At 44.4% G+C, this 18,795-nt stretch overlaps 1 long non-coding RNA gene across 4 annotated transcripts in view; it reads left to right on the forward strand.

Moving 5' to 3' along the window:
• Positions 1-16,212, forward strand: part of LOC134158662 (uncharacterized) — a 76,031-nt gene extending 59,819 nt beyond the window's left edge. For all 4 annotated transcript variants that reach the window (XR_009962844.1, XR_009962845.1, XR_009962846.1 and 1 more), the window contains 3 exons: positions 10,152-10,340; positions 12,671-12,748; positions 15,799-16,212. This is a non-coding gene — a long non-coding RNA (uncharacterized LOC134158662). The remainder of the gene's footprint in view (positions 1-10,151; positions 10,341-12,670; positions 12,749-15,798) is intronic.
• The last annotated feature ends 2,583 nt before the right edge of the window (positions 16,213-18,795 follow it).

Genomic DNA, 18,795 nt, shown 5'->3' on the forward strand with positions numbered 1-18,795 from the left:
CAGGTCATTTACTGCATCTGGAGTCATCAGAAATTCCACTGACACTGTCAACATTATGTACATTCAAACCACGCAGAAAGATTGGGTTTTCATCAAACATTCTGAAGAGTAGTATTATTTCTCCCCTTCCTCCTTTATTTCAGGTCAGGCTTTGAACGTAAAGGTAGGGCAGTAGCTTTATTTGTAATCAGCGATGCTACTTCATCCTAAGAAAAGAAAAACAATCATGATGCCGTCTATTCAGCACAGCCCAGCCCAGCATTTTTTCACAGGGTTTGATTCCCTTGTAATCCCCTTCCAGCACAGGGCTGCTGTGCCTGAGGATGCATTCACCTGAGAGGCAGGATCTGAGGACCGATCCAGCTCCACTGTCTGCACTAGCATATTTTAAGACGCTAATCCCTGTTTGTAAGCCATAATAAATAGGCAGCATACTGCTTTAAGTAATACCTTGGTGGGTAATGGGAATGACTCACAATGATAACATCCTGGTTGTTTGACTGTGAACTAATACAAGTTAAAAATGTAATGTGTTCCTTATTAAGGGAACACCGTCTTATTCTGACTGCTGAGAGAGGCTCAGTGTTGCATTTCTAACCTCACTAATCTTAAGAAGGCATCGGTGCAAGGGTAAAGTTTACTTAGAACTTTCTATCCTGTCTGCAGTTCTTCTCTTCATCCCACTTCTCCACTCATCCTTTATAAGCATTCAGGAGCCAAGGCGCATGTTCCAAGGTCAACGTTGTATGTATTCAAAAAGGAAAAGACATGTTAGGACAAATTTCATACTAAGCCTTCTGAAAGTGCTTTAAAACAATGTACATGTATGTTCTGTGCTGTAGTGCAGATGCCTCTGCTATGGAGGGGGAAAAGGACTTTTTTGGCCAGGGACAAAATTCCTTCTTGTGTGAAAAGACGTGACCATGTAACCACAGCTCATTGTGTCTTATCTATTAACATATACAGTGTGGGGAGTTGCATTTGGGTTTGGTGTCTTTTCACCAGCAAAGCATTTATTGCTTCTAAATTAGTGCACTGAGAATTCTGAGGCCTTTTTTTAACTAGAAACCCTGACATTTATGTCGGCTGTGGAGTGGTGGGTAGCTTTCAGCATTTTTGACTGCATGCATCCAGGTTGAGGTAGTAGGTTGTATAGTTTAGAATTACACCAAGGGAGATAACTGTACAACCTCCTAGCTTTCCTTGGGTCTTGCACAGAACGGCGTGATGAGCGACCATAATTCCTCAGCAGTCTTTGCTCTGGACACATGGAACAGGAAAGAGCAGGTAAGATGAGCTGGAAAACCTTTTCTTTTCTTCTGCCTCTCTAGAACTTCAGAAATGTTCATTCTCTCAGCGTTTTTTTTTTTTTACCTATGGGTGCTGTATCATTGAGTTTTTAGCACATTCAGTGGACTAGTAATGCTTGTCTTCCTTTATTAGCATTCAAGCAGCCTAATGTGTAACATTCCTAAAAAGCACCATGGCAACTTATCAGTGTTATTGCCTTCACGGTCAGCAATCAGAAGTCTCCAAAGGTAACACGAAAAGCGTCCTGTATTGTATCTGCTATTGAGAAGTGCAAGCAGGTTTCCCTTTCCACTAGTCTTTGACTGGTTTGGTTAGTTCTACACCAGGAGTTAAACAGGGCTGTACCCTGTAGCAGTACGAGACCTGGCACACTCATTGTCTCTCAGGAAGCGTAGGAGGCTGGTGCTGATGCTTCCAGATAAACCCTGTAAGGGTTTCTCTGAAAGTACCTAAATCTACACAGTCCTCGGGAGAGCTGTTCTTAGGAAATATCCATTGGTGATTACAGTCAGCTAAAATGTTTCGTAAGGGTTTTATTTCTAGGCCTGTACAGTTCCATTAGGTGTTTCAAAGGCTGTAGCTCTGGACGCATCCAATAGAGGTGGTTTGCTTCTCCCTCACAGCAGTTTGCATTCAGGAGCAATGGAACCACCCCAAATTTTGTGGAGGAGCTGTATGGAGAATGGTGAGCCAGCAATTCTGGGCACAAGATCACATTTGTATTACATCTTACAAGTCTAAAATGCAGGGAATATACCTAGCTGCTACTGAAATCTACACTCTTATTTACCAAAGTATTCGGTGCCTAAAAACCCCTCTGAAACTCTGGCGTTTATCTAGTGAAGTCTGAACACAAGATTTAAGATCTTCATGTTAGCAGTGTTCAAGGTTCAGGTCCACTGGCTGCCTGGATGAAGATGGTGGCTGCAATGCTTGATCAGGGCCCAGAATATGAGATGTGTTACGTCTTTTGACTATATATATATACATGACTAATTCTGGCAAGAGTTTTTGAGTTCCCAGAAATAAGAAAGACTGTTTGCTAGTGGGTAAACTTTCTAAGTTAGTGAATAAAAGGAAAGGGTAGGCACAGGATTTCTTTCATTAGGCTAATCTAGAAGTGTGAAAACGATAACAATATTCCAAGGTGCCCAAGTAACCCAGAGTAATATTCTTCTAGTAAAAGGGCACTTTAATATCTTCAAATCCTTGTTTACTGAATGCGAAGAGAAGCTGTTGGTTTCTCGAGCGTTACCCAGTGCTCAGTTATTAGTTATTCAAGGAGTGATTTAGTGGCACCTTATTTCATCTTGTTTTCAAAGAGGTTATAGATATCAATACCATGGTTTATAATTCTGCAGTTCCTTAGGACAAGGCAAGTATCCGGGCTAACACAACGCAGCTTCTGTGTTCCACAGAGGCACATGCACTAAACACATGCAGGTGGTTAAAAAAGAGGAATCTTTTTAGCACATTTTAGGCAGTACCTTATTTCCCCCCCATAAATCTCTTTGCAGATGGAAGTGCAAATTTTCAGCTGTAAATCCACAAGCTGCATTGATTCACATCCAATTTAGAGCTGTTCCATAAGGGCTGATTTATTATTTTTAACCTGTCTGGTTAGGAATAGCCTCATAAATGGGTGGTAGTAACTCCAAATAAGAACAGTCTCTCTTCGTTTTTGGTGGTAACATTTTGACTCTGCTTCACACAGTTATAAGGGAACTTCATAAGGTCCAAAAATAGCAGTTGTCTATATTAACGCACACATTTGTGGCTATCGACTTTAAGTATGTTAACTCAAATGGTCTATCTCGTTCCAAAGAACAAGGCATAATAATTAAAAAGGAGAATGGTCAGTGGCAAACATAATTCAATGTGCATATTTTTCTTCTGAATAAAATAGCATTCCAGCTCTCCCCCTGATGAGAGGAATGTATTGTCAATTAATTAGACTTCCATCATATGTCCTCGGATGCCCTTCTATCGTATGCCTTCCATATGTCCTTATGTCATATGCCTTCCATATGCCCCCTATGTAATTAAGCTTCTATCATATGGCTTCTATCATATGCCATTTAAATAGATTTCCAGGAGAATGTGGCAGTGTTACAATTGTGGACCTTTTGCAATGAGTAAAGGAACAACTCATGAGCTGTAGCTTGAAAGAAGAGGAAGCAAAAGGGAGATGGCGTGGCTCACCCTGAACAGTTTCTTTAATTGCCAGTTTTGTTTCTCTCAGCTTGGGCAATGAACAGACAAAAGTGGTCTATTTTCCTTGTTTTCCATTAGTCTTCCATTCCCAGTTTTTATTCAGCTAAGCCTGTGAATAGCTGGGGAGATAGAAACTGTTTTTCAGAGAACATTTCCATTGGAATGTAAAATGAAAAAGAAACCATCCACCTCCCAGAAAAACTGTGTCCTGTGATAATGAAATGTAAGCTTTCATCTTGTTTTTGTTCCTTTAAGTCTGTAACATAAAGTGAAGTACTAGAGATCTCATGGTGAGAGTATTAATGAAACTGAGATGGTACACTTAAGCGCACATCCCTGTTCTCCCTTGTGGACAATGCATTGTGCTTTTCTTGGCATGGTGATTGCTTCGTAGATAGTGTCTTAATGTACAAGGATATGTAGTGATATGGATCCCAAATTTACTGTGACTTAGTAAGGATAAAACCCAAAAATAAGCACTGATGCTTATATATGTAATGAAGAAAACTGCAAGCATCTGAGGAATGATGAGGTCTTGGAATGGCTTCCAATGAGAAGACAGCTAGCATGCTCGTTTGCCTTATGTACCCTTGTGTATCTGTGCCTTCTTTCTTCCCAACAACTTTTGAGACTGTTTTCTAATCCCAGCCATATTTGATAGGGGAACGGTGACTTCCAAGACTATTCTGCTCCAGCAGGCTTTACAGAAATGATAGAAATCACAGCCATATATCTAGCAGTCAGGGTTGAAAGGACAAAGAGAAGGTAAAATAGTCATACGTGCTGAGGTGTCCAAACTATAAAATGGAGAGTGCTTTGCAGCATATGCCAGTTTACCTGGATTAACTGGATTGAATGAAGTAATGAGAACAGTTCGAACAGATTCCCACTGGCTAGTAACCAGCATGTCCCTGAAGACTTTGTACTCCAGTTGCTAGAGCATGCTAAAACCCATACCATCATGACTTCACTGCTATTTATATGTGCTCTGCCTAGATTAAGATAGAATTTACCAAACAATAGGCCCTATATTTTGCTGTGTTAGCCACTGTTTGTAATACAGATGCATTCCTGAAAAATAGGTGAAAGGTCTTAGTTTTGGCTTAATCTTTTCAGTTTCAACTCAGTTTTCATTTAAAACGTGCACACATCCAAAATATGACCAGTCCATCTGGAAGCTCTAGGAAGAGAAAGATTCATGTTGTGGTGCTGCACCATCATTAGTTACCTGGTGCCACAATCAGAAACTGCATACTAAGGGAAGCCTTTAAGCCTCTTTTAGCGTACCACTGTAATTCTCTGTCAAGAATAACTAGCAAAGTCTTGTATTCAGGTTTGCTGGGCAGCAGGAAAATGCTTGCAGGACTGCAAATTATCTTTCACTTCTGTGTTTTCACCTGGCTATGAGGCAAGGGCTGTTCCTGGGACCTGAATGCTGTTCCTTTGGAAAGGAGACTGGAACTCAGAGACTTTCACCATTACAGGGATTTCCCCCCCCCCTTAAACAATGGCTTCCATCTATTTCCACACCCAGTTGAAACTATGCTGCAACACTTCTGCTGCTAAATCAGATGCAGTAAGTACAGTCAAATTTGTACATGAAAGTTTTGTAAGAACTGGGACGAAATAGAATGTAATGCCAGAATGACTCATTGTTTAATGAATAAGGCCCTAAGTGTTCTATTGATGCCATTTATAAATTTGTATAAAATGTATAGAATTCATGTCATAACTGGAATTCCAAGCACAGCAACCTTGTGAGCTAAATTATGATGATGATAGGGTACTGCACAAATTAATATGAATTCTAACAGGCTTCTGCTTGAAAAATGCTCAGACAGTTAAAAATAAGACAATTTCATTACAGATTGAAAGCCCAGACCTCAGAAATGCTGCTACTCTCTCCTTTGGAAATGGTAAATTACTGAAGAAGGAAGTTCTTTTGTGTGTGTGTGTGTGTGTGTTAAGAGTCAAAAAGTATAACCTATACAGGAAAACAGATGTCCTTTAATTAGATGTAGATATCAATTACAACGCAGACCACAACTGGAAAATGAAAGAATTAGCTGGTAGAGACCAGCGTAATATCTGGAACTCTTGTATTGAAAATGAGTAGTCTGAGGGCAGAGCAGAGATGTGAACACACATCTTTGACTAACTTTTCCCTTCTCGTTCTTACTTTTCCCTTCTCATAGCTTGGTGGATTAGACAGGAAACCAGGTGAAGTTCAGCATTTCCAGCATGAGTTTTGGAGATAGGTTCTCTATCCAGTCAGATTTCAGCCAGAGACAAACTCGCATAGGAGTGGTGTTGGCTTTAACCTTGTGAGGAAAGGTTTCAGTCTAAACAGGAGCAGAAAGGAAATCTGACATCTGGAAATTTCCCATAGCAGAGGAAGATCCAAAAAGCTTTATTTGGGAACACCCACCCCCTTTCTTTCTTCCTTTCAACAAGACAAGACTTCTACTTGCCCTGACTCTGCCGATGCTCCAGGCGGTCCCAGTTGCATATGCTTAGATTTATATATTCAAAATATAAAATGTATTCTCCCTGAGCAAATCATTTTTTTACATGCAATAGGGTGAAATTAGCCTCTTTGCGCAATGTCATGGCCCTGTTTCTTGGTTAAATAAGAATCAGGTTTCTGGGGCAGATATGGAAAGAAATTGAATTGCTGCATTCCATGTTACATGCAGAGACTTCTCTTTACCAGCACCTCTCCCTGCTTCCTTCTCGAACTTGTAGAAGACAGCTTCCTGCCCAGTTAGGTCATCCACGACTGTGAGGTCTACTGCAAATGAAATACCACTGGCTAGATATACTCCAGGCAATAACTTCCTTCAAAGATGGGAAGAAGCTGCTGCTGCTCCTAAGGCTGAAGCCACTTACTTATGGGGAAAGAGCTGTCATCCCGCAGGCAGGGGCTGCACCAGTGGCTGGAGCCATTCTCTGCCTCCTACCAGCCCCTTCTAATGTGCAAGCCCACCACACTCAAGACCCCATCCAGAGGTACTGTTCAAGAGCAGTATAGCTACAGCCACTATAGAGTCCTTGATTTCTGTTTTCTGTCTACATTGTTGTAGGTTCCCACATTTAGGTAGCCAAACTCCTGCCCCAGAGAAGCATATTTGTTGGTGCAGGGTTTTCCCTTGCCCCTCCTGGGTCTGCTTCACATGTGCTGCCATTTTTCCTCACACCCGTTGCCAAGGTCTGATGACAAGGCTGTGATTTCTCTAAGCTTCTCTTTGTTACAGGTGTGACACACAGCTCGTAGGGTTTCATTAGGGCTTTCATAATGTATTAAGGAAATGTCAGGATCGAGTAATTTATAATTAACAGTGACATGTAAATGTCATGTCTAACAATTGTAGTGTAAGAGTATTGTTTTGTGAATGGGCCATTTTTTACACATGCAACTGTCAATGTCCAAAAAAGCCATCACCAGTCAGGCAAATGGCTGGTAAAGACAGATATTTTTTTCCCCTTTTGTTTACTCCTCACTGAATTCTTGATAGGCATCTAGACCTTGCTGCCTGTTGTTCCTAGATCCAGTACATACAAAGCTCAAGCCATGATTGGAAGCATTTATGAACATTTTAGAGCTTGATCCTAATATAAACGCATATGGATAAATCCCTGCGCAATGCTGATGTGGAATTCATATGAGCACTGTCTGTTTGAATTTTCAGTATGAATGTGGAGCTGGTCTCCACCATGCAAGAGCATGTCATGCATGATGCTCTAGCTATCAGTGGCTGCTCTGGGATGTGATGAGCTTAGGTATGGTGCTGCACTAGCAACATCCACATGGGTACTGACCGGAGATCTGTGGTTGCAGCAGCTCAGGTTGGTGCTGGTTTTGGTGTCACTACAGTCAATCCCCTGAAGAGCGTAGGCAGACCCCTCTTATTCCTTAGCTTGAAGTTTAAAGAATTGTAAATAGCAGGTCAAAACCATGCCCAGATTAATGCCACTGATGTGGGTTTATTTTCAAGTTTGTTTTTCTTGTGTTTGAAGTGGCCTCTCATCTCTTCTGATGAGGAACAGCAGTTGTGGCATGAGGGCGGTTTGCAGTAGCGCTGTTTGCAGTCTGTCAGATGCCACAGCTTCCCCTTGGCTTTCTACTTCCTTTCATAAATGAGGTTGTTAGATTTGAAGGGCAGGATTTACAAAAAAAGAGGAAGAGAAGGAAAAGCAGGAAGGAAATGGGAAAGGAAGAAGGCGAGACTCGATTGCTCTCTGCTACACATCTTGTGGTTTGAGTTGGTTTTGGAAATTGCCCTTCCACAAGCTTTTGAAATGTGAAAGGGGAACTTCTTTTATAAGAGCCCTAAGATATTTCGGTCACGTGTTTCCCTTCATTTGTATGTGAGAATAGTTCTTGAATGAGAAGTTAAACAGCGTGGGTCTTAGTGGAAAAACTAAAATCAGTGTCCACTACTTAGTATGTCAGCAATGATGTAGCTAGACTGCTGAATCATGTCATGAATCACGTAGGGTTCTAGGATGGAAGTCACTGGTCTGCAGTCTGTAACTTTAGTGCTGTAATAAATCCACAAGTGTCCTTCTGCAGGTGGCTGCACTGCCTAAAGTGACTACTTGGGACTCTGTGGCTATGATTCTATGACTAAAGAACTGTCATCTCCCCCTTCTTCAGTAGAAGAGGAGGATATCCATACTCTGCTGGTGGAATCACTAGTGAAAGGGGTTCTACAATGCTCTGCTTATATTCCAGTAGAGGGGCATTTTTTAATTGCCGATTCTCAGAGAATCATGTCATTTGGTCATCTTGGAATCTGTAAGTTAGCTTCCAGACAAGCTCCAGGCACTGGGATTCAAGCCTATCTGTAACAGCATTGCTCAAACAGTGCCTTGAGACTCATAGAGGCAGTGAATTCTGATACAGCTCTTCATGTTTTTGTTTGCTTCTTGTATGACACAGGCTGCCACCTCAACAGTCATTTGCTAATGATGAGGATAAAATGGATCTCTCCTTTGCCTGGATAGCAGAGGGAGGTTTAAAACCTCCACTTGGGAAGTTCAAGGTTTGTAAAGCAGCTCCCTTACTTGTTGTGAAGCCCTTGGTCTGCCTCACGCCACATTGCATTACAGATTAAGGCAGGCTTCGCATTATATATTAACACAGATTTGTCCTCAGATACCCTACTGTGGAGAAGGCCATTTTTAAATCTTTAATAGGGCATTGGAGCAATTTGCTTGTGATTTAGTTTTAAGTGGGCAAGAGGAGTGGTGACAAATGAAGCTGGGAGGCCCTAAAATTCTTTGAATAGTCCATGTTTTCCTGGAACTGTTGGGAAAAGGCTGCCAGAAAGGTCTTGGCAGGTTTTTTAGGTGGCTGGCCAAGTCTGAAGCAAATGCGGATAGTTAATAGGCTAAAGCAGCTCTGGTTCCAAGTCCATACATATATATAACATACGTTTTTATTTAAGAAATCCCACCACACGGAGGAGCAAATGTAGTGCTGATATATCTTCCTGAAGGAAAACAGCACAGGAAAAAACACTGTCATCTTGTAACGATCAAATCAAGATCTTACTTTTTAGGCACTTGAATTGTCAGCTGAAGAAGAGAAGAAATAGGAAATGAAATCAGTAGACAGGCAGTGGCTTTCCCATGAGGGCCCCATATTAATCAGGAATGGCTTATATAGCAATAGTTTGCATCTGAGAAAAAAGGCAGAAGTTGTTCAAAGAATGGATTTCCGTTCCTAGATTGACTTTGTGTTGTTGCCATGCAAGTAATTAAAAATAGTAATTAAGCAGGAAAGCGATCAAGTAATAACCTGGGACCTGCCGCTGCAGTTGCTTCCATGCGGACAGTCCATTCTGGCATGAAGCAGGAGTCTGCCTCTGCGGGTCTTAATTGTAAGAATTAAGTGCTGCTACTGAATTATCTCAGGTATAGGCTCATTCGGGAGGTGTTTCTCTGTGCACCAGGGTCAGAATCACGGTTCTCTGTGGCCACAGGCACCTATGGAATAGGTGTTTACTGTGAGTTGTTCCGGGGATATGTGAGTCCAGATTTCACCGAGACACCAGGTGAATTACCTTTGTAATTATAAAGTTGTCTTCACTGCAAGGGATTCTTGTTTGAATTCAGTTCCTGGGGCCTGTGTTGTTTTATTATTAATGGGGTGAGGACTGTGCACAGCCTCCGCCGTTACAGTGGAACAATTACTGTATCTTTTATTAAGCCATTGGTGCAAATCCTGAAGTTCTGTTAACAGACTTCCTATGAGGTCTTGGCTAAGTCTTTGTGCTTATTCACTGTATCTAAAATAGAGGTCCTTGTTCCTCATAAAGACAGAGGAACTAATCCTATCTGAATTGTGCACAGGCAGTCATGTCGCATGTCATACTGGAATTGCAAGTGAGCATTCTGTGTATCTCTGTGAAGTCATGTTTCATATGGACAACTTCCATGCTGACATACGCATTCATTAGCTGTGCAGAGTTAAAGCTGACGATATTTACAGTCTAATACTCCTTTTACACAAAATCAACTTGAAAATGTTATTACACTTTAAAAGTCCTAATTGATGTCGTTTGTTATAAGTGAAATATTCTGATATTCAGATCGTTCTGTTTGTTTTCTTCATTTTGTAGCTCATCAAAAGGTCTTATTGCATTATAAACCGAACTAAATCTAAGTTTAGTGTGTGCTAGAGCCTGCAGTGCAACGTTAATGATGCAGCAGTATGGACTGGCACCAGGAGTGGGGAGACTGGCTGCTGCGCTTGCGTCCCGCTGCTATTTCTGGCACGCAGAGGCTGCGCGGTGTGGGATGGGTCAAACGTAAGTCCTCAGAGGTTGCCGTGTCTTCCCCGCACTCTGACATTCATTCTGTCTGTCACATGCCTCCTGATACGTGGCTTTCTAATTTCTAATACACCCTCATCACCAGTGGAGCAACTGAAAACAAGTTACTGTATACTAAGACCTCTGTGTCTGCTTTCACAAGAGGGAAGGGTGACTAGACGTGCATTCAGGCTTCACCCGTGTTGTTAAAGTGCCTAAGCCTGGTATTTCTTTGACAGCAACACCTAAATGGCTTGGCATCCTGTAGACACCCTCTGAGAAGAGACTCCCTGTCCGCAGGAGCTTGCAGTCTAAACAGATAAGGCAGACAGAAGGGGAAACACAAAGAGATGGAGAGAATTGCCCAAGCCACTTAGCATGTCTAGCAGCAGGACTGGGAATAGGGACAGGTCTTCTGGGTTCTCACCACTGTCATCACCGCTGATTTGGGATTCCTCCGGCTGGCTCTGCACCAGCTCCTGCCTGTCCCTGTGCAGGGATAGGTGGTTTGGGCCCACCAACTAGCTATAGAAAACATTTTGATGTCCTACCTTTTGGTTTAGTTCTCCAGCAGTGGCTGAAACAAGTATCTTCTTCTTGAGAGAGAGAGATGCCCTCATGTGCTGTTTGTTGATTTATAATTGTGCCAACTGCAGGCTGGAGAATCAGAAAACCTGAAACCCCAAAACATGCCTTTATCTTTTGAATAATTCTGCCCTCTCTTTAAATAGAGTCAGTGCTGGTGAAAAGGGCTAAAGAGTAACAGGAGGTCGAGGGGATGACTGTTCTTTGAGGTTCTTCAGGTCCCTGTAGGCTCTCAAGGCTCTTTACCAACATTAATTAATACTCAGATTCACAATTCCTTTCTTGAGTGCAATAGTTCTGTTACCTGTTTTATGCAGAAAAGAACTGGAAATAGAGTGCAGGAATAAGGGTCCACAGTGAACTCATGAAGGAGATGAGCACGGACCTGCAGACTGCAGGCAGCAGCTCTCCAGTCTCTGAATTACAATCTCTGTTTTACACAGTGACCCCACCACTTCTTTCCTATTGGAACAGAATTCATTCTAGCTCTTAGTTGCATGGATTTCTAGTTTTAATTTAAATTTCTACTTTTCCTGCCAGGCCAGGTTCCCAAATATCCCTATACTTTATGCATGTTTGGAGTCCAGGTTCAGCAGTTTAGATTCTAATTGAACAGCCTCAACACGTATTATTTATATTGGCTTTTTCAGAATAAGAAAAAACCCCTTGATTGAGACACACCATCTTTTTTCATACAATGATTCTATTGAAATTTCAAGTCCATTTAAAGAAAGCATTAAATGTTGACCAGCCAGAAAGTTTTTGTAGCAACCTTGTAGGTTAGCGTATTAATATAGCTCCAAGTAAGTGAAATGCTTCAAAGTTTGTCAGTATGAAGCCTCAGATCTTAAGAAATTATGTCACAAGCTAAAACCAGGTTAGATTTATCTGAAATTTTAGTGAGGTTCTTGGAGCTGTACTTATGTTTTAAGTGAATTGATATTTGAAACTTCTGGTGAACCCAAACCCACGTGAAATATGAGGGTTTTCAGGTGCTTTATGTGATATGGAAATGGAAAATCATGCAAGAGTAAATGTAATACTTTTTTTTGCATGACTTCACCCACATAACTTCGAGTTTCACCTTGAGTTTCTGAGTTCAGTTAAAGCCGGTTTGTATAGGAGAGCTCATGGATAAGGACAGATTGTTAACTTCCCATAGGCAAAGCACACATAACTCTCGGTACTGCGTTCCCACTTCTCATATTCTTTCTTTGATATGGGATGAATTCATTTCTGTAACCTTTCTTTTCAAATCCCTCTGTTACATCAGCTGACCTTTTGTCAAACTCTTCCCATTTCCCTAAACTCGGTTGTCAGTAAGGGCACGGAATGGTGCAGTATTCCAGGGCTTTCCACCAGGCCCTGCTCACCAGGAGGTGAACAGCCCTGCCTCAGTTCGCTTTTTGCTGCCTTTACCCACCTTGGGATTGAATTGGTTTATGGCTTTCTCACCTTACTATTCGAAGTGTTCATCATTATCCAGGGATTGATATAGTTGGAGCTCAAAGATCTCTGAGGAACCCATTAACAGAACCGGGGGATGGAGAGAAAACACAACAGCCACTTTTTAAGCTGTGGTGCTGTCAGGGTAGTGCATGGGTGAGGTAATTTGCTAACGTATGCCCTGTTGGCTTGGGAGGTGAAAGTTGGTGGGTGAGGCAGGTTAAAAGGAATTGCTGGTGATGAAAGGGAATTTACGTGACCTTCAACCACACTCCATCCTCTCTGTTAACTAACAGGGTAGCAGATGTGGATAACAAAAGTAATATGGACATAGCAGCTTGCTTCTGAGGACCTCCAAACACTCCAAGGACACGGTAAGCATTGTCATGATGGTTGAGTATTACGGGGAAGCAAGGCAGAATCATAGAATCATAGAATAGTTAGGGTTGGAAAGGACCTTAAGATCATCCAGTTCCAACCCTCCTGCCGTGGGCAGGGTCACCTCGCACTAAACCATGCCACCCAAGGCTCCATCCAGCCTGGCCTTGAACACTGCCAGAGATGGAGCATTGCCCACTCCTTGGGCAACCCATTCCAGTTGCATCATCACCTTCACAGTAAGGAACTTCTGCCTTATATCTAACTTAAACTACCCCTGTTTAAGTGTGACCCCATCTGTATAGTTTGTTTTGATACTGACTTGTCTCAAAAAGGCCTTAAGGTTTTATAGTCAATACTTAAGTCCCTAAAGCATCCTCTCTGGCTGAGGATCCCTTCACCTATGTGTCTTCTTCTTTGAACTGCTAATTCCAGCTGGTGTCAGTAAAAGCAGTGTGTCTTTACTCTGCTTTCTGCTGTAACTGTGCACCTACCAAGGTCTCCTCTTCCTTCCAACCTCTCCCTCTGATTAAATTCACTCTTCCTTTCTGTTTTCCAGCTTCACCCCGAAAACTTCCTCTCACTCCATTTTTGCAAGAACCTTTCCTGCAAAACAGGTCCCTGATAAGGTTGGTGAAGGGGTTTCCAGTTTATTTATGCTCACCTTGGCATGGTAGCAGCCAAACATGACAACTTACTGGATTGTTAAACAGCTTCAGTCTTCTGGTGCAGTTCAGAGTAGACAAGTGGGTACCTCACAGCTGCTCTGGACTGATCCCCAATTCGGGTGGTGTTATTATTCCTTCTTAATCTCTCCACACCGGTAATATGAACAGGCATGCTTAGGACTAAAAGGACTGCAGAGACTTGGCCCCTTTTTTAGCTATGAGAACAATTTCCAGGCCTCTTTCAGTTGTGCTTATTTCAGTCCAAAAGACAAAAACCGGAACAAAAGAGAAATAGGAGGAGTTGCGGAAACCCCTCAAACTTTCTCTGCTGAGATTAGATTCCTGGTGGTGACAGTGCCTCGCCATGCTGCCATTGGTGTTTCCTTCTGCCGTGCCTGGCACGAACGATCCCAAAGCAGCAAGCTGAGTTAAAATACATGGCTGTGATCAAAAGAGGATGACACCTCTATTTTTTTCATGCCACCCTGGAGGCCCTTAGGTTTGGAATTTGAGTCTTTGAACAACAAGGTTACTGGACTCTAGTAAATGAAGTGTCCGGATGTTAGTGATGATTCATAAAAGCAATTAAAAAAGGAAAGTGCTTTTCCGCTGGGTGTAATGTCTTGGTTTGACGATGTCCTTAAAGTGTGTGTGTAATGCTGCACATGCTGGTCAGTGGATAGTGACCGCTGTGTTTAAGATTATGGATCTGTTTCCAGCCTAATGCTTTTCACATGGTTCCCATGACCAAAACTGGTTTTTTAGTAGTTGAATCTCTCTCATTTATTTTCTATTTCAAAGTAATTCCCATCTCTTCCTTCTTAAATTTGGAGGGGGGAGAAATCTACTGAGGATGTAACATTTTCCATGGGAGAAATGTGGGGCTTGCAACGTAAATATTGGAGATGGCAGATAACAGAAATTCATTCATTTCCCCCCCCCCCCCCCAGCACTACTTGCTTGCATTTCAGCCCTGGCCCTCCACAAGCACGAACCGCCTCATTTGTACAGCTTTCAAAGCGATTTTCAATGAGCAAGACTGAACTCGGTTAAAACATGATTAGGGTTATTGTTGTATATAAAGATCCATCAGCCCAGCCACATTACCTAAGCAAGAAGTAGACCCTGAGGCACACTCTACAAGCTTCTTCCTACATGGCTTTTCAAGTCGTCTCAACCAACCTGTTAGCATTTAGTGATGGCTCTTAGGCTCTGCTCTTGCAGAGCAGACAGTTCCAGTCTTACTGCCTTCTCCAAGGGGATGCCTCTCACTTCTCTTGTGCATATTCCAGAGTTGGGGCTTCAATTTGCTTTGCCCTCACGTCCTGCCCTTGGTTATCCCATGCATGTATGCTACGGGAAGCAAAGTAGTTTACTGATTTATCATGGATCATTAGATGGAGTAACTATTCTTAAAACATCACCAGTATAGATACAATAATTAGAGTTGTGCTTTTGTTAACATCACAAGCCTCTACCCTCTTGTACAGTACCCTTGGGTACTACATAATTACCCACTTTGTGTGGTTATCTAGCTCACTAATTACCCACAAAAATTGGGGTCAGGTGTTAACTGCTTGAAATAAGTATCCTCCACAGACTTGGTGGAATTGTGTAAAGAAATCATCTGTTTGCAACAAAACTTTATCAAAAAAATGAAATTCGGACATTTTTGGGAAGGAAGAGAAGGGAAGGCAAAAAAAGACAACAGAGATACATTGGTCTGTGCAATGGCAAAATCTTGCATGCTGCTGTGATGATGGTGAGGGAGTGAAAGGATGCTTGGCAGATACAGGGTCCCTAATCCAGTCTACTTTTCCCAAAGATTAGATCCTTCACTACACAGGGTTTGACTCTTCCCCTATCTGGGTTGATGTCAGTCAGGATTATGTCGGTATAAATCAGAAAATTTGTATCCATGGACTGACTTCACCGCATAATCCCACCTCTTCCATCACCCAGGGACTTCTGCACTGCACCCAGTAATTTGACTGCCTTGTATATGTGTTTCCATACATTTCAGCTGTTCCATACTCCATGTGCATGCAGGACTCCATCCTAAGGCTGCTGCTCATAAAATGTAGCTTGCTTTGAGTAATAATTTAATTCCTGTGTTCAGGGAGTTACCCCAGTGAGTCAAAGCTTGCTAGATAGCCCCACCCTCCCCAACTTCCCGAACACTTCGGCTGCAGTCCCTTTCTCTTTGCCAGACCCACACAAGATGCCTAACTAGCCAGAATCCCAAGAGGCAGCTGCTCCTGCCTCCCCGTTTTAGCCCCCAAACCCAGGGAATAAAGCCCTAAAGCCCTTGAAATACCAGGCACGTGTAACAGAGGGATATTTAATAGACTGTCTTCCTAACCTGCTTTCTTGCATAGGTGCTCTCTGCCTTCAATACAAAGGAAACATTTCAGTGGGAGCTGAGGTGTTTCTGCAAATCCCACTATGCACCCATCAGGGTATGTGGATACAAGGATACCTTTAAGCCCTAAGCATCTTTGCAGTGCCCAGCATAACAAAGAAACTGCCTTCTTTATTTATGTCTGTATTTTGCGCTAGGTGCTTCCTCCCTGCAGCGAGTACCACCTTCTGTTCCCACAAGCACCTTTTGAAACCTGTGTGGAGTCAGGTATTAGGCATCACCAACCCCACTGAGGGGGCAAGAATGGGTCTCAGGTAAGGCCCCGCATGGCGAGGTGGGTGCTGGGTCTTTAGGGGCCATACCTGCTCTCCGCATTGTGTAGCGCATCTCTGGAAAACGCAGGGATCAGCCTCATAAAGCACAATGCAGATTTAGTCGTCATCTTTGTGTCTCTTCCCCCCCCCCCCGCTCTGCTCCCCGCTGATGTTAACTGTCTGTATTATTATTTATTGTTATCAAGGGATTTGGTTTGATCAATGAAGTGTATATGCGTCTGACGGACATTCGGAGAGGAAATGCTTGGAGAATGAGTAACATGTCTGCAGTGGAGGGTGTGTGTGAGGGAGAGAGGGAGCATCGGTACTAGAAACATTGACTGATGAGTTCATTTTAAAATCCAAGGGCATATAGCTGGTAAATTAGCACATATTGCAAATATAGTCTGGTGTGAGAGGCAGCAGTGCTGCCATTGAGCAGAGGGGTGGGTGTGTGTGTAGGAAAGGGGGGGGTGTGGGGGTCGAGGAGAGGAGGTTGTCAGCTCTAAAGTCATCACGGGCATGAGCCAGGCAGTCTGCCTGCTTCAATGCAGACGTGGGGCGTGCGATTTCCACGGGCGGCTGCGGGCTGCAGTGTGGCGGGGGGGGGGAATACAGGGATGGGGGGGAACCGAGCTATAGCAGCGGTGGATTTTATTGTTTTAAAGCCCAGATCCAGCCAGAGGGATGCCAGGCGAAGGGCTGCAGCCCCAACACTTCCCCCTCCTTCCATCTCCTCCCCTCCCGGACGTCTTTAGGAAGGCGGGAGCGGGTGCCCGGCTGCCCGGGAAGATCCCGGGGCCGCAAGGACGGGAACCGGGATGCGGCCGCGGCGACGGGTTTCTCCCTGGAGCTTAAGAGATTATTGGGGAGGGGAGGCTGGGGCTGGTGTGTGTGTGTATATGTGTGTGTATGTGTGTGTGTATGTGTGTGTATATGTGTGTGTGTGTGTGAGAGAGAGGCTGGCGGCGGCGGCGGGGGGAGCCGAGTCCTTATTCTGTTAAAGATTTAAGTAGGCATGCAAGGAATCTCTAGGATAGTTGGCAAAGGGCGAGGGTGGGGAGGGGGGGGGGAAGGATCCAAAAGAGTCTGTAACCAGACACTGAAGCTTTCCAGGAGTGAGAGTGTGTGAGAGAGACGGAGACAGAGCGAGAGGAAGAGAGGGGGCAGTGTGGTCTAGTACATTTTCATCTGGTCGTTGATTTGAGCCTGATGCTTGCTGTCCCTCAACAGCCTCCCTTGCCTGTATTTTTTCTTTCCCCCCTTTCCTCTCCTTTCCCTTCTACTTCATCGAAGCCTAGGGGAGCCAGTAAAGATTAAATGTGCTTTCGAAAAGGCAGCCACTTCATGCAGCTATGTCTACACCCCCCCCCCCAGCTCCCCCTTTTTGAAATAAAAAAATAGGAAGAAAAGAGGGGGGAGACAGCGAGGGGGAGAAGGAAGGAGGAGGAAGAGGAGGAGGAGGACTATAGTTTAATGATGTCGGGACTGGCTGATCCACAAGGAGGAAAGAGAAGGGGGCAAAAAAAAATAAAAGGGAAAAAAAAAAAAAGGAAAAGATTTGAGCTCCTGGACGAGGAAGGACTTTGGTGAATGGGCTCAGACTCCCGAGGTGAGAAAAGGACGGAGTGAGTGATGATGATGATGATGGTTCCGTAATGGTGCCTGTTACCGCTGCTCCCCCGGCCGTGCGGTGGCGGGGAGCGTCGGGTGCGGGGCCGGGAATGGGGGGGGGACACGGGACGGGGCCGGGAGCGGGACCTGCTTTGGCAGCGCCGGACGAGGAGCGGCGGATATTTTGCATTTTTCAACTCGGGCCCTCCGGAACGTTTCGGCTTCACCCTGCGGGTGCCGCTGGGCCTAAAGCGGTTCCAGAGATGGGTGGAGGGTGCGGATCCGTATTATTTATTTGGGCGGGGGGTAAGGGGGGGGGGGGGGTGGTGGAAAGAGGGAGGAAAAGGGAGGGAGGGAGGGAAGGGGAGAGAAGAGCGGAGAAGGAGGTGGCAAGCTGGGGACGAAATCCTGCTCTCGGTTATGGCCGGCGTAAATTTCCATTGGCTGGGGTTGCACAAGGTGCTTTGGAGAGGAGCCGGTGCAGGATGGAGTCCCTTTTGTGTGTGTGTGTGTACGTGTGTGTGTGTGTGTGCACGGTGCTCGGGGACCCTCCTCTCCCGGGGAAGCGGGTTTTTCCTCCAGGTTTTCCTCGGCAGCCCCGGCCCGGCAGCGGCTGCCAGGAGCTGGTGACCGCGCTCCGCCACCGGCTCCGGGCTGCCCCCCGCTGCTACCGGAGCAGGAGCGGGCCAGGGCTCCAACACCTCCCCCCCCCCCCACGTCTCTTCATCATCATCATCATCATCATAATAATAATAACAGCAGCAGCAGCATTGGTGGGAGCGCGGAGGGAGGAGGCGAAGGGGCTGCGGAGGAATTTGGGTCCTTTTCCTTCCCCCCCCCCCCCTTTTTTTTTTTCCTTGATATATTCCCTTAAAAAAAAAAAAGGAAAAAAAAAAGGAAAAAAAAAAAAAAGAAAGAAGATGTTTTAAAAATGCAAGCGGCTTGCCCAGCTGCACACACCCACCCTCGCCTCCCTCCCCCGGCTTGCGCACACCGCACGCTCGCACTCGCTCGCTCCACCGCGCTCGCTCGGGTGTCAAAACCCGGCGGGCACCCAGCCTGCTGCGGGCACTGCCCCTGCCCCT

This window comes from Pezoporus occidentalis, unplaced genomic scaffold (assembly GCF_034315485.1).
Source record: "Pezoporus occidentalis ecotype Australia unplaced genomic scaffold, CSIRO_AGI_Poc_V1 ctg130, whole genome shotgun sequence".
Classification (NCBI taxonomy): Eukaryota; Metazoa; Chordata; class Aves; order Psittaciformes; family Psittacidae; genus Pezoporus; species Pezoporus occidentalis.